The sequence below is a fragment of the Artemia franciscana genome, chromosome 3, assembly GCF_032884065.1.
Source record: "Artemia franciscana chromosome 3, ASM3288406v1, whole genome shotgun sequence".
Lineage (NCBI taxonomy): Eukaryota > Metazoa > Arthropoda > Branchiopoda > Anostraca > Artemiidae > Artemia > Artemia franciscana.
In genome coordinates, this window is record NC_088865.1 from 31,426,159 (window position 1) to 31,447,975 (window position 21,817).

General features: G+C 32.7%; 1 protein-coding gene across 4 annotated transcripts in view; it reads right to left on the minus strand.

Annotated features, from left to right (window-relative positions):
- Positions 1 to 18,175: 18,175 nt before the first annotated feature.
- The window catches only part of LOC136025163 (uncharacterized), a 489,107-nt gene continuing 485,465 nt past the window's right edge, over positions 18,176 to 21,817 (minus strand). For all 4 annotated transcript variants that reach the window (XM_065700916.1, XM_065700917.1, XM_065700915.1 and 1 more), the window contains 2 exons: positions 21,524 to 21,652; positions 18,176 to 18,298 (listed from right to left, as the gene is read on the minus strand). The gene's annotated coding sequence lies outside the window, so the exon portion shown is untranslated. The remainder of the gene's footprint in view (positions 18,299 to 21,523; positions 21,653 to 21,817) is intronic.

The window sequence follows — 21,817 nt, forward strand, 5'->3', positions numbered from 1 at the left end:
AGCAATGAGAGAATTTTAAAGTTTAAGAGGTACATCTAATAAGTGCGAAAAACTGAATGATAAACTCAGCTATAATCACGAACAGAAATGGGTAAAAACAAAAGATGGCAGACTTTCGGTCCCCACTTTTTAATTTCTGTAATTTTTTCTATTTATCACTAAAAGAAGCTATATTGGCTGTGGGGCCTGGTAACTTCCGCATAAATTTAACACTTATAGATTTTATTCCATCTTCAAAACTGGTGCCTGCCTGCTTGCCTGCTATAACGGAGCTTTCCACTCGAAAGCAGAAACATGGTTTGACAAAAAAAAAAGCTTGGCTGCATAACTTCAGATAGTTCTCTCTCACATAGGCTATAAAACTCCAAGTCACTTCACACACTATAAGATCTGGCAGAAGGACAAGCAAAAACCATTCTTTTTGGCTCCAGGCAAGAGCTCTACGTAGCTTTCCAAAATGCAAAGTCATTTTCATTAATCCAGCCTAAGGTCCACACTTTAAATAAAAACCGCAAAGGTTAGACCCTTACCACTTTCTAGAAATAAGCTGAAATCGGGGAGCTAAAAAAAAAGAAAAAGAAAAAAGAAACACGACAAAACCAAAGTGTTTGGTTTTGCTAATACAATAACGAGCATACATTACAAAAAAAGAGAAAAAAAGAAGAGGGAACGTTTATCTCCAGTATATTTCAAACATGGAAAATATAAACTTGCATAAAAAAAACATACTCAATCATGTTAATGTGGTAACGGTGTAACTGTATTCAGTTAACGCCTTTTTTTTCTTAACATCCCTCTTTCAATTACTACTTGGGTTCAACGGAAATAGTTTATACGTAATATAATAATTGCCCTCACCCAATCGTTCTTTCGTCACTGTCAGTATCCTGTCCCTTTGCCCCTCACTTCGACCAGTCATTTAAACCTTACAAAAGTAACCTCGTAAGCACGTTATCATGATGGTAACTTTCAAGTGTGTTGGTTTAGTTTATTTTCGGTTTCCAGTATTTCTAGTTTAGTTTATGTGTTTTGAATATTTAGAGTCCATCCCCATTCTCATGGTTTCAAAATTTTTCTGGCTGAATTTTCGCGTTTCTAGCTTGAGTAATCTAGCTGTCTTTTAGCGTATACAAAAACACTTGATTTTATGTTATACAAATGAAAAAGCTGCATTCTTAAGCCTAATTTCAACAGAGTCGCCATTCCAATTTGACATTTCTATTTTAAATTCAAACAGAAGTTTCCTATCTTCTCCAAAATTACTTTCCCGAGTAATTTCCAAAAATTTTTCCCAGGTAATTTCAAAATTACTTTCCAAAATTAGTTTGCGTTTTGAATTTTTAGAGTCTATCCCCATTCTCGTCGCTTCAAAATTATTCTGAGTGAATTTTCACGTTTCTAGCTTGGTTAATTTATCTTTCTTTTAGTATATACACACATGAAAACAATAACACTTGATTTTATATTATACACGTGAAAAAGCTATATTTTTAAGCCGAAATTCAACAGTCGCCATTCCAAATTAAAAAATTTCAATTTTAAAATTCAAACAGAATATTCCCATCTTCGCTGAAATTACTATCCCAGATAAAATCAACAAAACAAAATATACTCTGCGTTAACTGCAGAAATTAGAAAACTTCTAACTAAGACTTAAATTTAGTCCTAAAATTGAAATGTAATACCAAGATAAACGCAAGTAAAGATAATAAAAAAAGGAAACAAATAAAATATATAAATGGGGGGGGGGGGGGGGGGGGAAATAAGCAAAAACTTTTACATACAAACTATAGAACTCCCCCTAATGTCAAAAGATCTGGTGGGGATTTGAGCTCTGAGACATGAATTCCTTCTATATTTCAAATTTCATTAAGATCCGATCACTTATTCGTAAGATAAAAATACTCCAATTTTCACGTCTTCCAAGAATTCCGGTTTCCCCCTCCAACTCCCCCCAATGTCACAGGATCTGGTTGGAATTCAAAATTAGAGCTTTAAAGCACAAGATCCTTCTAAATATCAAATCTCATTAAGATCTGATCACCCTTTCTTAAGTTACAAATACCTCATTTTTCCAAATTACCCCCCCCCCCCCCCAACTCCACCAAAGAGAGCAGACCCGGTCCAGTTATGTCAGTCACGTATCTTAAACAGGTTTTTATTCTTCCCATCCAGTTTCATCCTGATTTCTCCGCTTTAAGTTTTTTCTAAGATTTCCGCCCCCCCACCAATGACGCTGGATCTGGTTGAGATTTAAAATAAGAGGTCTGAGTTACGAGGTCCTCTAAATATGAAGTTTCATGAAGATCCGATCACTCCTTCGTAAGTTAAAAATACGTAATTTTTTCTAATTTTTCAGAATCATCCCCCCCCCCCCCAATAGAACGGATCCGTTCTAATTATGTAATCACGTATCTAAGACTTCTGCTTATTTTTCCCACCAATTTTCATTCCGATCCCTCCAATCTAAGCGTTTTTCATGATTTTAGGTCCCCCCCAAACTCCCCCCAATGTCACCAGATCCGGTTGGGATTAAAATAAGAGCTTTGAGACACAACATCCTTCTAAATATCAAATTTCATCGAGATCCGATCACCCGTTCGTAAGTAAAAAATACCTCATTTTTTCTAATTTTTCGAAACTCCCCCCCCCCCAACTACCCCAAAGAGAGCAGATCCGTTCCGGTTATGTCAATCATGTATCTAGGGCTTGTGTTAATTTTTCTCACCTAGTTTCATCCCGATCCCTCCGCTCTAAGTGTTTTCCAAGATTCTAGGTTTCCCCCTCCAAACTCCCCCCCCCCAATGTCACCAGATCGGTCGGGATTTACAATAACAGCTCTGAGACACGATTCCTTCCAAACGTCAAATTTCATTAAGATCTGATCAACCGTTCGTAAGTCAAAAATACTTCATTTTTTCTATTTTTTCCAAATTAACGGGCCCCCACTCCCCCCAGATGGTCAAATCGGGAAAAAGACTATTTCTGATTTAATCTGGTCCAGTCCCTGATACGCCTGCCAAATTTCATCGTCCTAGCTTACCTGGAAGTGCCTAAAGTAGCAAAACCGGGGCCGACAGACCCCAGACAGACCGACAGAATTTGCAATTGCTATATGTCACTGGGTTAATAACAAGTGCCATAAAAAACAGAGAAGGATGTATAAAAGCACCTTATTTGAAAAAATCGTTTGTAGCTTTAGTTTTTGTAGGTCTTATTAAAAAAAAAGAGACCTTAGACAGAGAACAAATAAAATGCAATAATGAACAAATAAAATAAGCAGTACCTATGAGTTCCAACTAAATAATTATGCTATTATGGTGAAGAAGAATCATGCGCAAGGAAACTTTCCTGTAATAACTCGAACCGTGAAGTAGTTTTGAAACCAAAAACCATCGTAGTTGGATGTTAAGCCTGAGAAAAGAAGAACTTTTTACAAAAAATGGAAATAAAAAAACAACAATATTTAATTTAAATCAAAATATCAGTATCCGGTAAAGCAATTTGTTTATCATCAAATAGAACAGAACATAAAAAATCTTCATTTCCTAATCTTAAACATTAAATGGAAATGTCAAGAATGGGTAAAAATGGGGTTCTATTTTTTCTTAAACCACACAAAATTGGTTTTGCATACATAGCTGACTTGTTTTTAAGTCAACTAGAATATAAATATATGATGGATAAGAATAATCCAATTAATTTAAAACATGTTTTGTCAAATAATAAAAGATATTTAGATGATATTTTGGTCTGAAATTGTAAGGATTTCATTGAGATTTCTAAAAATATATATCCATCAGAGCTTATTCTTGAGCCTAGTCATGGCACTGGTCATGAAGATCATTTCTTAGATTTAAATATTAATATTTGTGATAATAATGAATTAAGTTTTAAAATGTATAATAAAACGGATGATTTTGATTTTGAACTGATTAGTTTCCCATTCCCTGAAAGTAATATACACTCAAATATCACATATTCAGCGTTTTTCTCACAGTTACTTCGTTATGCAAGGATTTGTAGTAATTTGTATTCGTTATTTGTAGTAATTATATTGATTTTAAAAATAAATGTAAAATCTTAAGCCAAAAATTGATATCATGAGGTTTTTCTGCAAATAAATTAACTTGGCAATTTAAAAAATTTAGTTTTCATTATAACGAACTTTTAAATAAATATCAAAAGAATTATCTAGAAATACTTAAAGAAATTTTCAACTAATTTCGGAGGTTCGAGAAATGTTGTCGCAGCGCCATTTATTTTGAATTGTGTTTCTAATTGAGCGGATTGTTTTAAAAATTAGCCACATGGTAAAGATGAATTCTATAATTGTTTAGTTCATTCAGGTTTTTTGCAATGTGTTAATATTTGTGATTTGGTAAATTTTATAATATTTAGTTTACCTATTGTTGCTAAAAAGAGGGATATATTAACAGGATAAGCTTGTTTTGGTTTTACTTGGTTGTTTTACATTTGCTGTTTTGTTTTGTTTTTTTTTTTTTTCATAGGCATGTATTTTGGGGGTGATACCTGACACGGGGATGCCATGGATATTCTATGGTAGCCACAACACTGTGCTGGGTAGAGAATTTAAAGTGGCGAAACCCTATATAGGCCAGTGTATTCTCCTGATGAGCCCTTGTGTTGGGTTGTTGCCTCTGAATTATTTGTCTATATTATTTTTTCTATTGTTTGGTAAATGACGACTTATACTTATTGACAACATGACTGCCTGTCCATGGATTATTCTTTATGGTTGATTGTGTATGACTATGCTGTTTGACCTATGTGATTGTATGGATGAGTAGGGTTAAGGCCTCATTCAAGTGCTGGTCTATATTAATCACTAATTTAGGAAAACAGTCTTCCTTTTCTCCTTCTGTCTCTTTTTTTTTTTTTTTTTTTTTGTGTTTGTGCTGTTGCATTGGTGATTTCTCTTTTCATGATAGCTATACATGTAGGATAATATTGAAGATAAACCATACCCTTTGGCCTTCATTGAATATATCAACATTTTCAATCGATTCTGGAATTTATTTTTCTCCTCATTCAAAACCTTTTTAAAGTTCTTTTTTAAAACTATCGAAGCCATTTCATAAATTTTGACAGAGCACCTGATCAGCGATTATCATTATTCAATATAGACAGGATATTTGGAACGGAACGGCTTTAGAATACCACAGGCAATACCAAAATATTGGAGGCCAACACTCAATCTCACTATCAAAATTGACAGTTACGCAATGTTCCTTAACAGCCTCCTTCCGTAATAACTCGAAATAGCTGGCTTTTACTAATTCTTGGGGGTTTCAGGAAAACACAGGTTAATTGTACCATAGCTTAACTCAACTTTTTTGTCAAAGGAATCTTTCTTTGTCTTTTTGCTCTTGGAAAGAACAAATTGATATAGTTATTTAATGTATTGTTACGTCTATGTATCCAATCGAGGTCATTATGGTGCAACTACTACTGCGACCAAAATGGAAGACTGAACCTCCAGCTAAAACTTTTTGACATGGAAAGTTGAATGAATATCTCGGAATGTCCCCTTGCCTACGTTTTGGTCCTATTTGGAAATTGCTATTTGCGACACGAAGTGGCAGAAATCAGCACTTTGATATGCCTTGATCTCTTTCTTTACTTAAAAAGGATTATCATTCCGAACATTCTTTTCAGATGAACCCTCTCCAGACATTCTACGAACAAGAGTTCCATACAATCATCCCGAAAAAAAGGACCAAAACATTTCTACCCATTCTGTGCAAGACAGTAAACCTTCAATATAACGGTGCAAGGAATAATGAAAAAAGTAATACCTTTAAGCTCAAATTGAACTTGATGTAACGACAAGCAAGGACAAAGAAGAAAGACAATGCTCCAATAACTTGGAAGCTAACAGTTAATCTCATGTCCATAATTGACAATTACGCAATTTTCATTAATAGACTCCATCCGTAATAACTCAAAACCACTTATTTTTACCAATTCATTGGTGGTTCAGGAAAATACAGCTTAATTGTAACATACTTTAACTTCTCCAGAATTACTTCCGCAAATGCTCTTCAAAATCAGTGTTATTCTACATTAACTACGGAAATTGGAAAAGTTCTAATTAAATCTAAGTACAAAAGGTTTTATTCAATATGTAAATCGAACTTGCTAAATACAATTATAACTTAATTGTTCCCCATAATTATTTGAAATATTCGGAACTTTCTTACTTATTTACTTTAAACCGATTTCCTGCATTTTAAATCTTTGTTTTTGTCAAAGTAATTTTCCTTTACCTTTTTGCTCTTTGAAAAAAAAAAAAAATAATCCATTTATTAATCTTTCGTACATAAACTCTACTTACATCTATATATTCCTTCGAGGCCATTACAAAAATGTAGTAGGGTATTATCAGGGTTATTTTTACCAAGAACTGTATTCAAGAAAGCCGCCAATCGGACATTTATATTTCAGTTATACTACCTATTCTTCACTCCACAAAAAAAGCCTCTATTGGTGGTTTGATTATTCCTGCTGCTATTGTATATAAGAGGAGCCCCACAAGGATGAATTAGATTCCTCCTTATTAAAAGATCAATTAAATGAGATATCAGTATCCTTTTGGCTTGCTCAGTCATTGAAAGCTGAGCTCCCTGGCAACAGTTCTCTTTTCATGCTTTTAACTTTTCTCTATTATATTCTTTTAATGTTAAAACTCGACCTTTTCTGTCGGCCTTTAAAGATAGTTGAATAAAAAACAAATTTTTTCAACTATGAAAAAAGGAAAAAAAAAGATGATTGCCCCTTTTTCGAAAATCAGGCAAATTTTCTCAGGCTCACTGCCGTTAATGGGCCAGATTAAACTTAATTAAACTAATATATTTGAAATCAACATAATCAGCCAATTCTTATGATTTATCAATTCTTTGATATTGGTATCAAAGTTCCGTTTTTTAAAGTTTCGGTTACTGTAGAGCCGGGTCGCTTCTAACTTATACTATATATTACTTACTTAGTTATACTCCTTACTTACTTATATATCAACCAGTTCGTTACCACGAACTCATTGATATATATATATATATATATATATATATATATATATATATATATATATATATATATATATATATATATATATATATATATATATATATATATATATATATATATATATATATATATACATGTACTTAATGATATTGTTATTAGATTCTTCGTAAGGACCGACAAAAATATTTGCCCCTTCTCTCAATACTCCTCTCCCACTAACAATTTAATACAAGCGGGCATTTTCATTGAAATAGTGTAGAGATTCATCCTAGGAAAATCAACCTAGGTATGATTTACTCCCAACCACGTGCGGCACACTGGACCGAAGGCGGAGAACTAATTAAAACACTGCGCGATTTCCAGAGAAAGAAATAAATTTTTAAACAGCTTATGATAGTTTTTGTTTCCAATTATTTTTACCTTTAACGCAGTATCATCGAGAAAAAGTACATAAAATCGTGTTCTTGTCCTCCTCTGAAAATGTTTTTGCAATTATCAACTAGTAGCATGGATGAACAGATTTCTCCAAACTAAATAAACCAGGTGAACTTTTTTTTTTATCGAAACTGAAAAAAATGATAATACAATATTCATAAACTACAAGATTGTCGAAAGACGTTTTTCTCTTTTTTTAAATAAACAATTTGCATATTGCAGTAGATTAAGGTGTTAAACTTAAATTACATCAAAAATCGTTAGACATCAAAACTCAATGTTTTCAACAATGTTGGAAAATTTATCTAAAATTAAAATGATCGAAAGAATACATGGACTATTTTGACTTAACGAAGTCCCGAATTATCACAAGCGGTCCAAAAGGGAGAATATTACAAAATAATTAATAACTTACTCTTCCCTGTCAACGAGAACGTCAGAAATATCACAAGTCAACCGTCCCTCATCGAGACCATACGAAGGCGTAGATGGAGCTAGCTCGGACACGTGCTGAGCATGGATGATTCCAGAATCCTCAAATCTACATTTTTCTGGTTACCTGAAGGCACCCGCCGCAGAGGACGACCCAAAATAACACTCCGTCGTACCTACAGCAACGACCTGCGGCACTTTCACGCCTCAATACAACCGGAGTGGGAAGATATCGTCGCAGCCGCAAGACTCTTCTTCGACGCCCTGGCTGCCTCTAGAGGCACAGGAAGATCTAAGGTCTAAAGTAAGGTCTTCCCTGTTGGCATTTTCATCCGTTTATTAAAGGTCCTGAAATAGATGATAAGACATTAACAAACTATGCAACAGCTGTATATTTGCAGCTAATGTTATAGAGAATCAGAAAAATATTATAATCAAATAAGAATCATAAACACAGACCAAAATGAGAATCATCATTAATTTTTTTTTTTTTTTTTAGCTAAATGGCCTACAGGCCAGCTTGGCTAGCTTGATTTTACAGGGTTTCAGATGACCTTCTTCGAGCAAAAATGTGTGCAAACACAAAATGAATTATTTTTATCGTCATCCCTATCTTTCTTTTATTAGAAAGAAATCTTGACCATTGTATTTGAAGAGAGCAACATTGGAATATCTAGGATGAATATGAAACAAAACGAGAATTAAAATTCCAACCCCCCAATTCAGTCAAATACAAAGAATATTCCGAAATGAACGGTGAAAAATTATAAAAGTCTAAAACAACTATTAATCATTACAAAAGCCAACCGTCTAGGGGCAAAAAAAAGGTTGCAACCGAACGGGGTGGTAGGATGTCGTAACGAAAGATTCTCAGGGATATGAGAACTCCTTGGGAAGGTCTAAAGAGAAACTTTGAATAGATTAGGATGGAGGAGTGTACGTAGCTGTGTTAGCATCAGGTGGCTTGGTGCTACTGTGAGTTGTTAGTAGAAGTAGTAATATAGGTTTACAATCATTACTCTAGAGATGAAAGTAGCTTTAGCATTATAAGATTGTATTTGTATTTGGACATTGGTTTGGCACAAATTAGTTTTGGAAATAAAATTTTTCGAAAGCATCTACGTTTCAAGTACCCCTAGACATTAATAAAACCTTAATTATTTTCACTTGTATTGTTTACCTGGTTGTTAGCCAAAATGAATGAATTCTTGGAGAAAAACTTAAAGGAAATTTAGCAGAGACAGATAACTTAGTCAGATACATCCTGAAAAACAAATTACAAATAGACATTTAAACAAAAACTTCAGTATAAAGAGCAATCAGAAATTTGTTTAGAAAAAAATTAGTATAGGTGGTTTTGGAATCCCTTTGGCATAAACTATCATTAAGAACTTAAACTATCTGGAAGAAATTTTGGTTTCCCTTGACAAGAGTAATGTTTTATTCGCCATTCAATACAATGAACATTTTCGTTATTCTTTTTTCTATACATGGCATATATACAAATATTATAATAGAAAAACATAAAAGAAAGTCAACATTGAACTCATACAACAGATTTGTAAATATAGAAAGTTGTAATTAAATCAATGAACCAAATTATAAAAAGATTTAAGTTAACATTCGTATTTAACAAGTGAACGTCTAAAAAAGATAAGAAGTGATGCAAAAGTAGATGACAAGTAGATTGGTACAGGAAAAAATCACCTCAATGATGTGTTTAAAAACTATAAAAAAAGTTAAAAAACTCAATTTTGGAAAAAGCACAAAGTTGTAGCCACAAATGAAAGAATATTCACCCTGATTTCTTTTATTTACATGTTTTAAAAGCTATTTTCTTAGATACAAATTTTCCCAAGAATTTTGTTCGAAAAAAGCAATCGATTGGAAACTTAACATTCACATACCTGTCATAACAAATATTTGTCAATCCAAAAACAAGCCTTTTTGTTGATTTGATTGTTTCTGTTGATCCTGTAAATAAAGAGAGCCATTTAAAGATGAATTAGATTCCTTTGCAGTTAAATATCAAATACAAAAGGGTATCGGTTTCCTTTTGACTTGCTCAGTCATTGAGAGCTCAGCTCCCTTACAAAAGACAGTTTAAAAACTAAAATACCGGAAAAAAATTAGTTTCTAAGTTTTAACGTCACGTACTCGTCTTCAGACTTCCAAGAATTCAATTCAAAGAAGTCAATTTATTATATAAACTATTATTTTAATTCAAAATGATGTACAAAGTTGTAGCCGCAAAAGAATAAGAAATATAGTCGTTTTTTTATGTAAATAAATAAAGTTTGAAATCAACAGGACGTCTTTTAAATATACTACACGGTTTGCAATGTCTTATTATACGAGGTAAGGATTCCATACTAGCAAGAATAAGATTCTGATCGGAAAGGAAAGCAGATATAAAAGGCATTAACACAACATCAGCATTATGAAAATGTCATTTCAACAGAAATAAAGGAGACATAAGATTTAGAAACAAAGATAGAAGATTAGATAAAAACAAATAGAGCTGAAGAAATAAAATGTATAAACTTTAATAAACTTTCGTAAGAATACAGGATCTAAAATCTGGAATTAGGCAATTAATGTGTTGACTTTCAACAGTCGAGCAGGGTAGCATATTCCTTTGTTTTTACAAATTCCCTACTTCCTACCAATTTTTTTCAAGCTCAATCAATCGTTAACGCTACCTTGAAACTAGAGTTCTAGCAATGGAAATATATGAACCAAAGAAAAGGGGAAAGAACATAAAACGACCATTCGCAGTCGCAGCATATTCAAAAGTAAACTTGACCTTGAGAGCAAATCTTTTAGCTTTACAAGATGAAAGGAAAGGACCCCTCTAAATTCCCGCGACGACACAAGAGAAAAAATTTAGAGCTAAAAGTGCACTGAAAGGGTATTTGAGTCCCTACTCCATCAGAAATATTATGATCTAGACCCCCAAGGTAAAATTTTTGGCTATGTGCCCAAACACTCAGGAACGTAGTAGAATAAAGTGTTAGATTGACTCACGCGCATTCCAAAGCCCCGAAATCGACATGCATCATCCAGCCAATCAAATAAGAGCGATGAGCGACTTCAATTATAGGAATCAGCAGTATTCCTGTTTGGTCGAGTTGCTAATCCAAAAACACAACCTGACCTCTGGTCTAAATCTTAGAAGAAAAGGGACCTAAACACAAAAATAAAATTTGTGGTAATTTTACTGCAGGATTGGACAGGAAAGTGAAAACAATTTAGAATATGATGTTCATGTTTAATATTTCTCAATCAAGTACAGTCAGGTATTACATGCAAAATACATCATTTAAACAGCTAAAGACAAATTTCTTTTCTTGGAAGAGATTAGTGCAAGGTTTGATAATGAGAGGCTAGCTTAGATTAGGTTATGTTCGGTTACCTTAGGTTTTTAACCCATTAAACAAAGAGGTTTTCATCTTTAAAGACTTTTTACCCGTGAAACATTTATCATACTTGCAGCTGAACCCTGCCCTGCCCTGTTTTTCTTTTTTTTTCTTTTTTTTTAATGGGAGGGGTAATGTCTCCAGAAGTTAGAAAGATGATATTATCATGATGTCAACTTTCCAGTTTATTCGTTTATATTATATTCAATTTGCATCATTTTTCTAGTTTAGTTTATGTTTTGAATTTAGGAGTCTATTCTCATGGTTTCAAAATTATTTTGGGTGAATTTTCACGTTTCTGGCTTATTTAATCCAGCTTTCGTTTAGTGTATATGTTACCTTGACTATCCGAGAAATACCTTTTTTTCTCCTTGGACTAAGTCAGCGTTACCAGTTAACTTTTTCAATTTAGTGCAAGGTTTAATAAAGATAGGCTAGCTTAGATTAGGTTATGTTATGTTTATGTTGTACTTTTGTTTCAAAATAATGCACAAAGTTATGACACAAAAGAATAAGACATACTGAGTCCGTTTTTTTCTTTTTTTATATTTTCATATACAGTTTGAAATCAATAAGACGTCTTTTAAATATACCATACGACATGCGATGCCTAATTCTAAGAGTTAAGGATTCTATACAAGCAAAACATAGGGTTGCAATCGGAAAGGAAAGAAGATATATAAGGCACTAACACAAAATCAGCATTATGAAAAGGATATATCTTTTCACCAGAAATAAAGGAGACTTAAGATTGGGAAAACACGGATGGAAGATTAGATAAAACAAATATTGCCGAGGAAAGGAAATGTACAGACGGAAGATATAGGAAGGGCTCTTATATACACTGTAGTAAACTTTATTCAACTCCTATATAGACTTTATTAAACTTTCGTGGAAATACAGCATCTAAAATCTGGAATTTAGCAATTAATGACTTTTGACTTACAACCGTTCAGCAGGGTAGCATATCCTGCATATCAAGGGTAGAATGTCCCAGATTTTTCTTAAAGTTAGAGAAGATTTTCTGATTTCGGAGAAGAAATATTTCGAGCAGATTTCTCCCCTTTATTTGAACATGGTTCCAAGAGAAAAAATAAAAGAAAAACATACTATTCAATATGCATAAATTCTTCAAACCGATCTAGAAAATACCCTCTATAAGTTAAAGCTGGTATCAACAAAATGGGATTTGCGCCAGACTGAAAGTTCCAATATCGGCAGCCTAAAATAAAATAAAAATAGTAATGACAAAATGATAATCGTTACAGCATTTTTATTAACAAGAGGGAACTTGCATCAGGTAGAGTACATTAGACACTAATTTTTCAACAGGTATCAGAGAGGGCAAGTGTATTCATCATTCACAACAAGCAAATTATATTAAGAGGGCAAGTGTTGGTAAATAGCTAAATATCGGGCAAACCGGTCAAAGATTGCTGTTTTTTGGAGTTACGAAAAACAATTAGTAACGACGTTAATCAATAGGAACGGTAATAGTCTCAAAGCATGTCTATCAGAAAGAGCATCTAAACTACAGTATGACTTTCTGACCATACCGAAATCAGTTTTTTCTTCTTTGTCAAAGTGAAATTCATAATGCCTTCAAGATTTGATGATATTACATTGAATTATTTTAGATTATTAAATAGAAAATTGTAAAAGAAATGACTGGCTATCCTATTAGAGGTCAACCCTCAAGAGACGACAACATTTATATTTTAAAGATCAGAAATAGGTACTGATAAAAAAATTTAAATCTTCTTACAACAAAATTTCAGTGAATTTCCTTGATTAGTGTAATGAAAAAAAAATATGAACGCGTTTCAAACCCCCCTCCCCCTATGTCTCCAACTATAATGATGAAAAAAATTACCTCTAGAGAAAACAAAACAAATCCTATCGAGAAAACGAACACTCCCCTTAATCTAGCAAATTACAGATACTTTGTATCTTTTTGAATCCTAAAAAAGTTAAACTTCACTTTTGCATAGGATAATTTTGCATAGGATAATTGGCATAGGATAGAGTACATTAGACACTGATTTTTCAACACGTATCAGAGAGGACAAGCGTATTCATCATTTACAACAAGCATTTTTAACAAGAAATTTAATAAGCAAAACAATAAAACAGTCCTCGGATTGAAAGAAAATTTGGAACAACATAACGGTTTTTACATTACCTGAGTGTAATAAAACAAAACAGTCAGAACCTCTTCACTGGCTTAAGCTAAATAAATAAATCCCTATTTGAACAACAAAATAATATTACTTTTTGTCTGTATTGTTCTGGGACAAACTCTTAAATGACTAACAAAAAGATAAACAAGTAAAATCAAGTATCCACCGATCTGAGGATAGTATCACTAAAACCTTACTACGTAAAAAACTTCATTAATATTTGAAAATTTATTTTTTTGAACTTTTTTTCATCCTACCTCGTTCCCGATTACGCTACCCAACATGATTTTTTTTTTTTTTTTTTTTTTTTTTTTTTTTTTTTTTTTTTTTTTTTTTTTTTTTTTTTTTTTTTTTTTTTTTTTTTTTTATTGAACAACAAGTAAAAGAATCACAACCGAAGAATGATATTTGTTGGTCAGAAAAAGGTTTTGTTAACATAAAAATGCTTAATTAACCAACTTATATTGAACATTATTACCAAAAATACAGAATGTAATGATTGTGTCTCTAATTTACTTCTTTTATATCTTCGTTGACAGTCCGTTAATCTGTTTCCCGTCTTTGGCCGTCTTATGGTAAGCTTGTACAAATATAACCATATCTACCGTACATATAACTAAGTTTAAGTCTTTTAGGTTTATCTTTCTAAAAAAGAAAATCACTGTAGCTAAACATATATAACTTAACATGGAAGGATATAAGAATCACCTCATTTGTAAGCCAAAGACTCTAGCATAGTCTAATTACTCCCCTTTTAACCCCCGGGCTCATTAGAGCTTAACAAGCACACAACAACGGCAGAACTTATAAGCAGCCATTTCAATAAAAATGATGGCCTATAAGCCGGGACAAGGGCCCAAAATTATGAGGAATTGCTAATTTTTATAGGATTATTTGCGAATAAACATAGGCTTGTTAAATATTTTTGAACTGACGATCCTAATGGTTATTTTCGAAGAATATTTTTCGTGAGACATAAAGTTTTATACAAAAAAAAGATGAAAACAAGGATTTTAAGCATTCTTTCCCTTCTTTACGCTAATAAAAAAATTCTGCTCTGTGTCTAAAAACTAACTAATGAATTTTAGAAGAAACGACACCATACTGTAATCTTTTCATATTCAATTATAATAGAATGTTCCCAATATATACAGTTTGGAATCAACAAGATGTCTTTTAAATATACCATACGGCTTGCGATATCTTATTTTACGAGGTAAGAATTCCATACTAGCAAGAACAGGACTGTGATCGTAAAAGGAAAGAAGATAAAAAAGGCAAATAAATCAAAGGAAAGAAAATGTATAGACGGAAGATATAGGAGAGGCTCCTATATAAACTTGATCAAACTTCCGTGAAAATACAGCATCTGAAATGTAGAATTTTTGCAATTAATGCGTTTTGATTTTCAACAGTCGAACAGGGTAACATGTTTCTTTGGTTTTACAAATTCGCTACTTCCTACCAATTTCTTTCAAGTCCATTTACTCGTTAGCAGTACCTTGCACTAAAGTTATAGCAATGAAAATATACGACTCAAAGCTAAGTTTCAAACTAAATCAGAAAAGAACATAAAGCAACCATTCGCAGGTGCAGAAAATTCAAAAGTGAATTTGACCTTGAGATCAATCCTTTTAGGATGTAAAAGATTAAAAGAAAGACTCCCCCCCCCCCTTTTCCGTTACCTCCCACAAAGGTAAGAGAAAAAATAGAACTGAAAGTACGCTTTAAGGATATTTGAGAGCGACATCTGACATGTCATGATCTCTTTCCCCGTCAATAATTTTGGATGTGCCCAAACACTCAAGAACTTAGAAATTTTAAGAGTTGATTGACTCACGAATAGTCTAAAGCCTGAAATCGACCTGCATCATCCAACCAATAAAATAAGATCATCTTCAGTTATCGGCATTATCAGTATTCGTGTTTGGTCGAGTTACTAATCCAAAAACACAGCCTGACCTCTGGTTTAAATCTTTGAAGAAACGTGAGCTAAACAAAAATAAAATTTATGGTTATGTGACTGCAGAGTTATACAATAAAGTGAAAACAATTTAGAATATGACTGTCAGGTTTAACATTTTTCGATCAAGTAGGCTACAATCAGGTAATACATGCAAAATACATCATTCAAGAAGCTAAAGACGAATTTCTTTTCTTGGAAAGGCAGGTCAATAATACCTCTCGGACATCGTTGGTAAATAGCTAAATATCGGACAAACGGTCAAAGATTGCTGTTTTTCGAACGAAGTAGTAACGAAGTTAATCACTAGAAACATTAATAGTCTTAAAGCATGTCTATCTGAAAGAGCATTTAAACTAAATTATAACTTTCCGATCATACAACTATCACATCATTCGAAAGCCAAAAGCTCTCGCATGGTCTAATTACACCCCTTTTGACCCCCCCCCCCCGGGGCTCATCAGAGTTGAAAATACACCTGTGTCAGAATTTATAAGCAGCCATTTTAATCAAAAAGGTGGCCCATGAACCGGAACAAGGGCCCAAAGTTATGAAGAGTTGCTCATTTTTTGATTGGATTATTTCCGAATAACTCCTAGGCTTGTTAAATATTTTGGAACTGAGGATCTTGATGGTTATTTTCGAAGAATATTTTATGTTTTTTGTGAGACATGAAATTAAAAAAAGAAGATAATGAAAAAATTACGCAAAATATGTTCTGTGTCTAAAAACTAATTAATAAACTTTAGAAGAAACGTCACCAAACTGTAACATTTTGACAAAACATTTTGAGCATCTTCCACTTTCTTGTGGGAAATCTATAAAAAGATTCCACAATTTTCTTTTATTTGTTGTTTAAGTCGTACCTTAGATGAAATAGTAGTTAATATGTCATTCGTATGTCCGTGTTGGATATTTTTTCTTTTTTTCATTATATATAGAAACATGTGCCCCCTAATCTACGGAATAGTTCCTGCTCTTTTTGATTATTTACTATTATTTTTTACTTTCACTCAAAAAAAAGCTTTCATTAATTTAATTTCTGATTGTTTTTCATAAGCATGTCATTTTTCATGTTTTAATTTTCTGATTCGTATAACTATTTGCGTTGCAGAGGAACACTACAGCTATCACACTTGTTTAGTTTTCAATCAATTATAGTCAATTTTGAAAGAGCAGATATAGTCCTGCATGATTGACGGACTTTAAGCACCTATGACTCTAAAATTACAACAACAAGGAATGGTGAAACTGAGTCAATAGCAACAGAATATTGGAAGAAGGCTTTATAGACCAGAAATTACGAGATCTAGTGTCCTTTTCAGGAGTTGGAAGATATTTGGGGTTATAAAGGCCACTTTCTTTCTTTTTTGGCCAAGGGTTCCATTATGACAAAACAGGATGTGATACTGATGGTCAAAATAGTTATTCAAGGATTTATACATCAGAGATTATATAAGAGGGCTTTATACACCAGAGATTACAAGATCTAGTGCCCTTTTCAGGAGTTGGAAGATTTTCGGGTTATAAAGGCCTCTTCTTTTCCTTTTTGGCCAAGAGTTCGATTGTGATAAAACATGATGTAATACTGATGGTCAAAATAGTTATTTCAACATGAAATAACGAAATATATAAAAGTTATGATTCTGAAAGGAAACACCCTGAAATGCTATTCGTTTGAATCTAAGGCCAAACATGAATGAAACTAAGTTTTTACTAGAATACAAACAAATATCAACATCAAAACTGAAGACGAACACAAATGATCCAGTAAAAAGATGGGGGAAGGACTCCCGCACTCTCAATTCCTGACTTAATGAGCTAAAGTTGGACTTTTTTTTCTCGCCTACTGGAAGATCGATTGCTTTTATAGAAGAGAAAGTTGATAAATATATTTATTTATCCAGTGCCTCAAAAATAGAAATTTTGACTTATTCTGATTCTTTTTCAACACTAAAGATTTTAGCGACTTGAAAGGCAATATGTAAACAAAATACTTGCAATTAACAGATGACTATATTTTTCTATCCCTATAACATTTTTTTCAATAGAAGTAGTTGAACTCTAGTGGGTTTTAAGGTTGGAGGCGAGGGTTACAGCCAATCCTCATGTACAAGCTAATTTCGGTGCGATTTTAGTGTTAATGTTATTCTTTAACTTCATAAAAAAAACTTGCTTTTTGTATTTCTTTTAAGCCCAAAGGTGTAGGAGATAAATTTTTTTTTCCTAAAACTAATAACTATGACAAGCCCGGCTGGACCGAATTCTTATTTCGGGGTAAAAACAAAAAACTAGTAAAATGTAAAAAAAAAAAAGATTTCATAGCAATCATACACAAACACTGGTCAAATGTACCGTTATATTATATCAAAATTGCGAAGTGCTAAACGATAGGCCTAGCATATTTTCAAATATTAACAGTATAATGAACATGACAAGTCGAAGTACATCTTATTGATTTTTGATCATCTGTGGGGTTTCAGCTTAGCACGAAATAATGAAACATGTTCCGAATGGCTTAAACTATTCAAATGAACAATTAAAGCATTCTATTCATGGTCCTATTCTAATTCATGGTGCACTCTTTCCATTTTAGGAAGATTTGGCCCAATATTGGATTCCAGTCAGTAAAAAACTAGACATTCAAAATATTCAAAAATATGGACACTGAGGGCCCAAAAAAACGAAGGTTTACTTACAAGGAACGAACACTTCCAACTTTACGCCCTCTGTTTTGAACCATTATTGGTGAGTGTAAAAACGGCGATTCGCCCCTTCTAACTACAGTTCGTATCTGCAGCTTCAGTTGAATGTTTTCAGAACTGTGGAGAGAAAAGTTCATAGTTAGTGATATCACATAGAACCTTACTATTTTTTACGACAGGTGAAATTAATTCAGGAATTGGATACTAGAAATAATCAGGAATCAGCAACAGCCTCTAGTTTATCATCATTTGGTTAAGTTTTTAAGATCCGTTAGGATACGTAAGAAGATGTTCCTATTGAACGACTAGAATTTTTTTAATGATAAAACAATATGGGCAAATCTAGAAATCATATTAGAAAAGCTTCGAATTCTTTTGGTAGTAGGTATGATGGATTTAGCATTTGTTGAGAATACAAACCACGGACCAGAAAAAACGACCAGAAACTCTAAGTGTCATAGTTCTTTTATCAAACGAATCAAAGGAGATAGATCATTTAACCAAGAGCATAAAGTTTAATAGCTAAAACTCTAAATGAAGAACTCCAAATTCAGAAGTTTCCCCAAACACCGAAAGGGCGAAACAACAGAGTAAAAAGTTTAAAAAAAATCTTGAATTCAAAAAGTTTATTCTTTTTGTGGGGATAAAAGTTGTCACATAGAAAAATCAATAAGCGGAATTCAAACTTCCATTCTTTTAATTTCTCAATTTCTCATTGCCAAAAAGACCTCTTTAATTAAGTTTACTAACAAAAGATGAAGAATCGAAAATAATGCTTGCAGCCATTTTTGATTCTTCATCTTTTGTTAGTAACAAAACAACAGTAACTCAGATACTATTCTCCAGAAATTCCACGGCCAACTCTTGAACTTCGTTAGTAAACGTTGCTGAGAACATCAATGTGTTTCTTTCAATCTACAAGGAAATCCAACAAATATATGCAAATGTATATACTTCTAATTATTAATGAGAATATGATTTTGTTACAATTTTCAGTGGTACGATTTTTAATCATTAACAGACAGGGCCTGAAATAAGACGAACGAGAAAGGCATTATATCAACATAACAGAATCAGTTCTACATTTATGTTTAGTCAAGATCAGATAGGCATTAGGTCGGAGTTAGGAACAATCAATAATTTATACAAGAAGATGTGTAAAAAGTCACATCTCGGAAACAACAGTATTCTGCTCACAAACACTAAAATTGGAGGCACATGCAAATAAAGCAACCACATTTTAGACAACAAAAGAAATAAATAAAATCGAAAAGAGTTCTGCCTCTATATAGCTCTTTTACTTATAAAAGTTATTCAATTTTTTTTTCTTAAAATACCGGAAAAAAATCCTTAGAATCTAAGGCTCCTATGGAAAGTTCTGGGTAGTCGGAAATTTTCTCGTCAAGTATTGTCTGATTGAAAATAGACAGACATATTATACAAATAGACAGACATATTAAATTTAGAAATCAAAAGAATCATATCATTCGCTTCCCAGTTCAATGATCTTTCAAAATATAATAGCCATCGACGTTACAACTGTACCTCAAACCCTCCTAATGGGGAATGATAATAGCCCTAGGCTGTATATAGAATTTTACTGAAATTTTCGTTTTTTTGCGATTTGTTTTATTCAGCATTATAGAATGACTTTACATAAGAAATAAGCACAAACATTTATATAACCCACAAAATCATCAAACTTTGCAGAAAACCTCACGGCTATGTCTGGCCCCCTTAGGAGGTTTGGGCGCATCGAAGGTATAGCAAACAGCGAAGTATTGTGTCAAAAGTCACGATCTGTTTCATAAGATTAGATTTTCTTTTTATAGTTTTAATTTTAAGTCTTAAGTCTATAATATTAGTGCGGATACTTGTCAATTTATTCTTTATAACCCAAAAATATAAAAACCAAAAAAGACGCCTTTGTACCTTAATATCAAAATTTGTCAGTAGAAATGGTCCAATAGGGGATAAAATCAAATTCAACTGTATGTACAAGAAAATGAGAAAATATGAAAAAATAAAGCATTTATTTCAAGAATGTCATGAGAAAAAGAAAGAACCGTCATTTAAATCAAAAATATATAGAAATATTCAGACAAATGCCTAGAGAGATATCATGGAACCTTTGAATTGGCAAAAACTGTCAATCGGAGGGCAAGTGTATTTATCATTCACAACAAGCTACTTAAATCAAGAGGGCAAGTGCTGGTAAATAGCTGAATATCGGGCAAACCGGTCAAATATTGCTGTTTTTTTTTTTTTTTTTTTTTTTTGTTTTTTTTTTAGTTACAAAAAGCAATTAGTAACGAAATTAATTAATAGAAACAGTAATACTCTTAAAGCATGTCAATCTGAAAGAGCATTGAAACTGCAGTATAACTATCTGACTATACCGATATCAGTTTTTTCTTCTTTGTAAAAGTGAAATTCATACTGCCTTAAAGATTTGATGATATTACAAATCTTGAAAATTATAAAACACATGACTGGCTATCCCATTAGAGGTCAAACCTCAAAAGACGACAACATTTATATGGTAAAGATCTGAAACAGGAATTGATGGAAAAATTTAAATCTTCTTACAACAAAATTCCAGTGAATTTGCTTGATAAGTGTAATGAGAAAAAAAAATATGAACGCCTTTCGAGCCCCCTTTGTCTCCAGCTATAACGATGAACCAAATTACCTCTAGAGAAAACGAAACAAATCCTTTCGAGAAAACGAACACCCCCCTTAATCTGGAAAATAGGGGAAAACCACTTTTGGGAAAAAAATTAACATACTTTGTGGGTTTTTTTTCTCGCCTCTTGAAAGTAATTCCTATCCCCATCGAGGTGCTGTCGAATATTTAACAAAAATCATATAATATTGATAAAAAAAAAAAAACATTGACATGAAACATCGAAGAAAAATTGATGATACTTAATGGAGCTGATCCATCCACCTTTTAGCCTATAATGCCTTATGCATAATGCCTTGGGTTGAAGAACAAAAGTAAATAAAATCCGAAATTCACAAACATACATAAAAAAAGACGAAGGACACACTTCGCTCCAGTATATTCTAACCATGATAAACATAAACAAGCATAAAAAAAACGTACAAAATCATTTTAACGTGGTAAGGGTGTAACTAAATTCAGTTAACACCTCTTATTTTTTTGAATACCCCTCTTCCAATTACTATTTGGGATGAACTGGAATAGCTTATATACGTGTATTATAATAGTTGGCCCCCCATCTACTCGTTACTTTATTTTTGTAGCGTTTAAGAAAAGGAAAACTCAACGACAAGGAGCATATAAAATGTAGTTCTGAACAAATAAATAAGCAGTACCTTTGAGCTCTAGCTAAATGATTATGCCAGATTATGGTGCAGAAGGATCATGCGCAACGATACTATCCTCTAATAACTCGAACTGTGTTTTGGTTTTAGTGACAAAACCGTTGTAGCTGGATGCTTAACCTGAGAAAGGAAGCACTTCTTATAATAAGTAGAAATTGAAAAAAAAAATAATTTATTGAAACTAAAATATCAGTATCCGGTAAAGCAATTTATTTATCATCAAATAGAACAGAACATAAAAAATCATCATTTCACAATCTTGAAAATTAAATAGAAATGTCAGGT